An 8,654-nucleotide genomic window follows, 5' to 3' on the forward strand; every position below is an offset into this window, starting at 1 on the left:
CTTTGGAAATAGATTTAGCACTTCCTTTAAAAGCTAGACATAGAAGTACCATACGATCCAGCAATCCCACTCCTTGGAATATATCCTAGAGAAATGAGAGCTGTCAGACGAGTAGATATATGCACACCCATGTTGACTGCAGCACTGTTCACGATAGCAAAAAGATGGAAACAACCTAGGTGCCCATCAGAGGATGAATGGATAAACAAATTATGGTATATTCACACAATAGGATGCTACACAACAATAAAGAACAATGACGAATCCGTGAAACATAGCATGGAGGAATCTGGAAGGCATTATACTGAGTGAATTTGGACAGTCACAAAAGGATGAACATTGTATAGCACCACTATTATAAGAACTCAAGAAAAGGTTTAAACACAGAAGAAAACATTGTTTGATGTTTACCAGGATGTGGAGGGAGGGAGATGGGTATTCACTAGCTAAATAGTAGACAAGAATTATCTTAGAAGAAGGGAAGGACAATGCACACTACATGGGAAGTCAGCACAACTGGCTTAAACCAAAGCTAAGAAGTTTCCTGAATACAACCAAACATTTGGAGGGACAGCGTTGCAGGGGCAGGGGTCTGGGGACCACGGTTTCAGGAGACATCTATGTAAACTGGCATAACAAAGTTTATTAAGAAAATGTTCTGTATCCCATTTTGGTGAGTGGCGTCTGGGGTCTTAAAAGCTAGGAAGCGGCCATCTAAGCTGTGTCAATTTGTCCCAGTCCACCTGGTGCAAAGGAGAATGACGAACACCAAAGACTCAAGGAAAATATTAGCCCAGAGGCAGAAATAGCCATATAAACCAGAGACTCCATCAGCCTGAGACCAGAACTAGATGGTGCCTGGCTATGACCAATGACCACCCTCACAGGGAACACAACAGAGTCCCTGATGGAGCAGGAAAAAAGTGGGGCGCAGAACTCAAATTCTAATAAAAAGACCAGACTTAATGGTTTGACTGAGACTGGAGCGACCCCGGAAGATCTGCCACCCGGACTCTCTGTTAGCCCAAAACTAAAACCATACCAGAGGCCAACTCTTCAGACAAAGATTAGACTAGACTACGGGACATAAAATGATACTAGCGAAGAGTGTGATTCTTTCACAACAGAGAGCCCCTGATGGAGCAGGAGAAAAGTGGGGTGCAGAACTCAAATTCTAGTAAAAAGACCAGAATTAATGGTCTGACCAAGACTGGAGGAACCCCAGGAAGCATGGCCCCTGGACTCTCTGTCAGCCCAGAACTAAAACCATTCCCGAGGCCAACTCTTCAAGGATTAGACTGGACTATGGGACATAAAATGATACTTGTGAAGAGTGTGCTTCTTAGCTCAAGTAGATACATGAGACTAAATGGGCAGCTCCTGTTCGGATGTGAGATGAGAAGGCAGAGAGGGTAAGGAGCTGGTTGAATGGACATGGGAAATCAGGGCTGGAAACGAAGAGTTTGCTGTCACAGTATGGGAAGAGCAATTAGAGTCACATAACAAGGTATGTATAAATTTTTGTATGAGAGACTAACTTGAATTGTAAACTTTCAATTAAAGCACAATAAATATATATATATACACACACACACATATATACCTGCAAGTAAAAAGAAACATGCTTTGATTCATGAACACTAATCATATCTGAGGAACTATCCATCAGTAAATGGCTTTACTAAATAAAGCTCCTAATATGTAGCTACTTGATAGAAAAGATCACAACCTTTATAAAAAATAATTGACTTTAATTAATTAAATACTGAATTTAATTAATTAAATTACATTGCAGTGTTGAAAATTGCCCTATTTATATTTATCATCACAGCATCTGGATATATTTTTCAGCATTTCTCTGTATAAACACAGAACAATAAGTAGGTCTAATGAATAAGGCACTGGGGCAATATTAAAAAGTACTTTTAAAAAATGCCATAGAGATATAAATTGTTGTTGATACTATTATTAGACCTCTAGTGCTTTTCACATGCATCTCAGTTGATTCTAACAGCAACTGTGTGAATTTGTTAGTAAAATGGCAATTACCAGTTCTATATAAAGTGATAACAAACACATATTTTGCCCAAGGTTAGGTAGTTATTAAAAGACAGAGCTAAAACCTGAATATAGGTTTTCCATTACCATTCCAAAATAATTAGAGTGAGATTTCTTATTTCAAATTTTTTCTTTGATATTGGTGATAGAAAAGAAAGATTAAGAGAAATAAGTTCCATTTCACCTCACTAAAGAAGCAGCTTTCTTCACCTTAGGGCATGGTCCTTAATAACTCTATGCTTTAGTTTCTTCATCTACAAACCTGAGACTTGGAAATAATCTCTAAAGATTTGTCCAGTAAAAATATTTTATTATTCTCAGATTTAAAGTGATAAAAAATACGTGGAAAAGCACTAACCAATGAGTATTTTGGGGAAACAAAATGTTTTGAAATTAGTGATTAGAAAATCTAAAGTATATTCATTCAGACAGCAATGCTTGTTTGCCCAATTAAAAATGCTCTCTAATGAAAACTAGGTCATGGAAGAAAAAAATGAATGTAATACATAGATGTGCCCTAAAATTTTTAACTGTGTAGTCACTTCCAACAGATCTAACATTACACAAATAATTGATAACTTAAAATGTCTAAATATATTTTATATTACTGAACATAAAAACCAAAATAAATAAAATTATCATAAAATAGCTAGTAATTTCCTTGTATACATCATAAATAAATTATATATACCTGTTAGCTAAGCTATGAATTTTGAGCATATGCCATTGTAACCTTGCTACCACATGCTAAATCAAGTAAATTATCGAAATGTATGGCATAGGATTTTTATTTGTAGTCAATAAAATGTAAATAAATATCTGAATTAAACTAATATACTTTTTAATCTTCGTATACATTATAGAGCTTTTATATTTTACTTTGGGCTATGTGTATATCCAATTGAGTGCCTTCTCTCAGGTTCCCTCAGAGAAGCATGAATATTGAACACAGTTAATAAAACTAAGTCCCAAGACATATTAATGTAATTAACACATGTTACTGTGAATGAATATAAATAATATTTTACTAGGAAATGAACAAAACAAAGATTTGACCCTACTGAAAATTTTCTGGACAGAATACTGTTTCTCTATTCAAATGGTCTGTTTTAATTCAAAGTCTTGTTTTCTCTTGTGGAATTTATCTATCTGTAGTATTTTATCAACAGACATGGATCTTAGCAAGACAAAAAAAAAAGTATCAATAGCAGTACTGTTTGTCAAGAATAATAAAGTGTTGTAAGAATACAAAGAAGCAGACAATGCTCAAGACAGAGGTAAAGCGCACAGATGATGCCAAACAAAATTTTTTCTAAATTTCCTGCCACTTTGAAGAGAAAAGCAGGTCAGAACTTCAGAGTCAGAAATATGCTCTATTACGGAGTATCAGACAATTGCTACGGTGGAGATTACTCAAGCAGCCCGTTCTCACCTTAAAAAGAAATTGCACTTTTACTTCTTCGGATAAGAAAGACCATATTATATCATTTTGTCAAATGAGATGTAAGTGGACATTGTTGAATGCAATCTCTGTAAAATCTCCAAAATCAGGGACAGACTGGAGGAAATCTGCCTTTTGAGTCTTGCTCTCTTTCTTCCAGCAAGAACTCAGAAAATGGTGACTGGCACTCTAGATGCCACCTTGTAAGCATGAAAACGAAGGCCGAGTGTGAGGATAGCAGAGCAGCTGAGACCTATGATAGTACAAAGCAGCCATACCAGCCTGCTCTCCCTGTCTCTTGAATACTCTTCATAAAAGGAAAACAGTGACATCCTCTCTTTAAACAATTTGGTCTAAATTCAACCCCTAGTAGATACGCTTCTCTAAATTCTATTCTTTTTGGAAACAAGCAGTTAGCATGTTGGTAGTGATCCATGGCCCATACTTTCTCATCATTCATCCAAATCATTTATAATGGGATTCAAACTTTGGGCAAAAACATATTTCCAAATACGATATCTACATACTTTAAGCCAATTTAGTGCTCAACAATCTTTTTTTCTTTACTACATATTGAAATTGAATTAAATATCTGATCAGTTTAGGGAATATTTGTCTTCCTTAATCACTAATTTTTTGGGGGAAAAAGTCAATTGAATTGCTTTTTTAAAATAAGTTAAAAAGATATCTAAAATTTTCTAATAGGTATAGAAATATTAAAAACACTTATGTTTTGGCTTACTCTAAATAAAAAATAATTATTAGTTTTTCTTTATTTCTCATAATATATTTTCAGGAAAGATTGAGAAATATATGGATAACTACTATGCTTGTGAAAATATACTAACAATGATTTCAAAATAACACTTTTTAATATTTCATATTTTTACCTATTCTAAACATGAGATGTGGAGATAAATAACTGAAAAAATGATTGTTTTAACAGTACATAATCGACCAAATGTACTGTGGTATACTGAATTACTATAATATGGCACTTCTAGCCATAATCTTGTGACTCCCACAAAACGACTGGGTGGACTATGCAAATAAGTTGTTTGTGGCCCACCAAGGGGATTGGTAATGGAAATAAGGTGCATAGAACACTTGCAGGGGTGGTACCATACAAATAAGGTCTATGGAACCCCAACAAGGACACTGATCAGTTTTGCCACCCCACTAGGCTTAAAGGAAGAGGCAGAGGCAGGAGGGGGGACCTCATAACCACTGAGAAGAAGAAGAGCCTGGAGTAGAGCACATCCTTAGGACCAAGGGTCTCTGTGCTGAGAACATCCTAGACCCAGGAGAGGTAGAGAGCTGTAACACCAGAGATGGCCCAAGATGGCAAGAAGCAGAGGCAGAGAAACAGCAGCAGCATTTTTAACAAGGAGACTGGCGTCAGATGGCACAGTGGGTTTTCCACTCCACAGAGTTAGGCTCTAGTGGGCATGCCAAACCGCAGAGCTAGAGAGCTCAGCATCTTAGGGCAGGAGGTTTACTGGGTACCTCCACACACTTATTGGCAAAACTAAAGAACTTTGTAAAACTTGCCCGAGTAGGACAGAGGCCAGGCCAAGGGGCTGAGTGGGCAAGAGGCCAAGGAGCTGAGGGGCCGAGGGGGCAGTGGCCAAGGAGCCGAGAGAAAGGTCTGCCTGCGAGCAAAGCAAAGACACTGTCCTGACTGAAGAACTGTATCCTGAGTTGTTCCTAACCCTGAATTGTAACCTGTTACTTCTGTAATAAACCCCATAATTTTGAGGATAGTCTGTGAGTTCTGTGTGACCACTGCAAGGAATAACTTAACCCAGCAGGGAAACAGAGAGTGCCGAGGGAAGGGCAGCTGATGTCAGAATTGGTAAAACGTTTGGAGGATAGAGGTATGTTTGAATGTTTGACCTCCACCTCTTAGTAATCAGCCTTGGGCTGATCTCTTTCCTCCCCCTTGTGAAGTTAGATGAAGAGGTGTGATGCCACGCTGCCACTTCTACACTAACACTAGAGGCTGAGGAAAGGAAATGTGATAAATGTACATTCACTAAACAACAGAAGAGTCAGACTGGGGTGGTAGCTCTCAAAAAGTCATGAAATACTACTGAGCTCTACAATGCTTCTTTGGAAGAATAGCTAAATAGCAAGCATAATATGTCAGTGTCAGAATTTGAGAAAAACATCTTAATGCATATTCCCCAATTTGCAGAACCTCATATTACTGAAAGGTATACTCCTAACTATATTGAGTGATTATGTCAAGTGCTGAAGATATAGGTGATATAGACATTAAAAAATAATAACTTAGTTTAAATAGAAATTGTTTCTAAAAAAAAAAAGAAAAGACACAAGAAGGAAGAATAGAAAAGAGGAGAGGAAAAGGAAAACATGGGTAAGAAGAAGTAGACAAAGACAGAATAGAAAAAAAAAAAGGGGGGGATAAACTAACAATGGTCAGATTTATCTATTCCTGTGATGCAATTTAACTTATAAGTTATGTGTGTTTTTGGTTTTTTCTTTTGTTTTATAACATCTGAATCTCAGGGAAAAAATGATGTGGTAGATGGGAAACCTGAAGACTGTTGTTGCCTTCATGTAATAAATGTCCAGCTTTGGAATTTCCATAACTATTCAGTGTTAATATTCTAGAGAAATCTTCTTTTTCTCAGTAACTATTCCTTCAAGAAAAAAGAAACAAAATTATCTTAAAATGAAAAGTCTTCCAAGAAATAAAGCAGTTATTTACAAATAAGTAGTATTTTTCAATAATTAATTACAGTAATTACCGATTTACAAAAGCAAGCTAATATAACTATGAATATGTTGGTTTAATTTGATGGTTTAATAAATAGATACAGCATTTTCAAATTAATAGTATCTTGGCCAAGGTCCTTTTACACTATAATAGCCCCATACCAAAAATAGCAATTCCTGAACTAATACATTTTAGTAAGTTTACTTTCACAGATTCTTGTCTTTTTTATTCAAGACTGTCTCCACTAAGAAATATATAAAAATTATTATTTTTTTTATTGTACTTTAGGTGAAGGTTTACAGAACAAATAGTTTCTCATTAAACAGTTAGTACACATATTGTTTTATGACATCGGTTAACAACCTCACAACATGTCAACACTCTCCCTTCTCGATCTTGGAGGACCTTTTTTTTTTGGTGAAAATATATATAGTCAAAGATACACCATTTCAAAAATTCCCACATGTACAGTTCAGTGACATCGATTACGTTCCTCCAGCTGTGCTCCTATTCTCACTTTAGATGAAAGTTTACAGAACAAAATAGTTTCTCATTAAACAGTTAGTACACATATTGCCCTATGACAATGGTTAATGACCCCACTACATGTCAACACTCTCCTTACTCAATCTTGGGTTCCCTATCACCAGCTTTCCTGTCCCCGTCTGCCTTCTAGTCCTTGTCCCTGTAGTGCTGTGCCTCATTAGTCCCATTTTGTTTTATGGGGCTGTCCAATCACCGGCTTAAAAATTATTTTTTAATGTCAAGGCAAAAAATAAAAAATAGTTGTAAGTAAAAGTACAGCATCTATTTCCAGATACAATTCTGAAATCTACTTAGAATATTTGTACATTTCAAATTATTTTTAGAAATATCAGAAAGCCTTTATGTAGTTTAAGGGAAGTGAAAATGTATTTATTTAGTATATTCATGAAAGGTTGGAGAATTAAGGCTGAAATAATAAAGCAAATATCAAAATTACTATCATCATTATTTTGGTAACTAAAATTGGAAAACCAATTTTTAATATATTTTACAAGAAACCAAGTAAAAAGCTTTTATGATTTATAACAAATACAAATTTCTGTAATGACTAGAGATAAAGCAGAAGAAAAATAATCAGAAATATAACACTTTGGCTTAATACATTATAGTAAAAACAAATCTACTCGCATATTTTCTTTATTACTGTCTCTCCTCCTCCTTTTCCCTTAATATAATTACAAAAATACTTGTTGACCAATAACCATTCAAATAGTTAAGCAAAACAACTAGCATTATAATCCAATTGTTGGAAATACTCATTTGGATCACATTACCTGAACTAACTCTTATTTCATTACCAGAAGAGAATAAAAGATTCAAACAAAAATTTCCTCTGGGAATAATAGCGGTATATACTTATAACATAAAGGAATAAAGAATATCAGCTCTACTGTTCAAAATAATTAACATGCTTTTTGTAGTACAAAGAATAATCTCTGCGGTTCCCACTAAAATCACCTAGAAGGACTACGTACACCACAAAAATAACACTTTGTATTTGTGAAATACTTATTGCTGAAGAGCTCATGACACTTAAAAGATTTTAATTTGACCCAGAGATAGGTGGAAAGCCTTTGCTACTATAATTTCCATTTTTCCAGTAAACTAGTTCCTGGGCTCCCATTTTTATGTTATGCTTTTTGCTCTTCAGAATGATCTGTGACAGCCTAATAGTGACTTGTAAGATAATTTCCTAGCTTGTCCCATTTCCCACAGAACTGATTAATTCAAGTCACATCAGTGGTGTTTTGCTTAATATTAGAAACAGGTCTTTTGGACATAAATATTCACAATGACTACAGGAAAATTATACACGACTACCAAATATGCAGAAGTTATTTGAAAAAGTTATGATTTTAATAATTGGCCCCAATTATTGTCTCAAGTCAATAGATCCAAGCTATCTTGAGTCAATATTTGGCTGTGGTTTGGCTTATTGCTTTAAGGTAGCATGTTAACACTAGAGAAACAGCAAAGTAGAAAAGGAAAAGATGAAATAAAAAGAAGAAGAAAATGAGAGTGTTATATATTATCATATAAAAAAAAATCATTACTCTTCAACGTATTCCTTATTATTTCATTGTGAGTGACTAAACGGAGAAGGGTGTTTTCATTCTGTATCTTCAGCACCTATCAACACTTAGTAATGTAGCTGATGTCTAAGAAATCAATTTGTTAAATGAATAAATTACCTTGAATTGCTAAAGTAGAGAAACTTTCTCAGTTAGAGAAAGGGAATAAGATAAATAAAAATTAAATTTAAACAATGTAAAACTAGAAACTAAACGACAAAACCTGCAGATTGGTCATATGGAAGCATCCCATTAAAATACAGTTTCATAATAATCTGGCTTTTATACACAAACA

Source organism: Trichechus manatus, unplaced genomic scaffold (genome assembly GCF_000243295.1).
Source record: "Trichechus manatus latirostris isolate Lorelei unplaced genomic scaffold, TriManLat1.0 scaffold00263, whole genome shotgun sequence".
NCBI classification, from domain to species: Eukaryota; Metazoa; Chordata; class Mammalia; order Sirenia; family Trichechidae; genus Trichechus; species Trichechus manatus.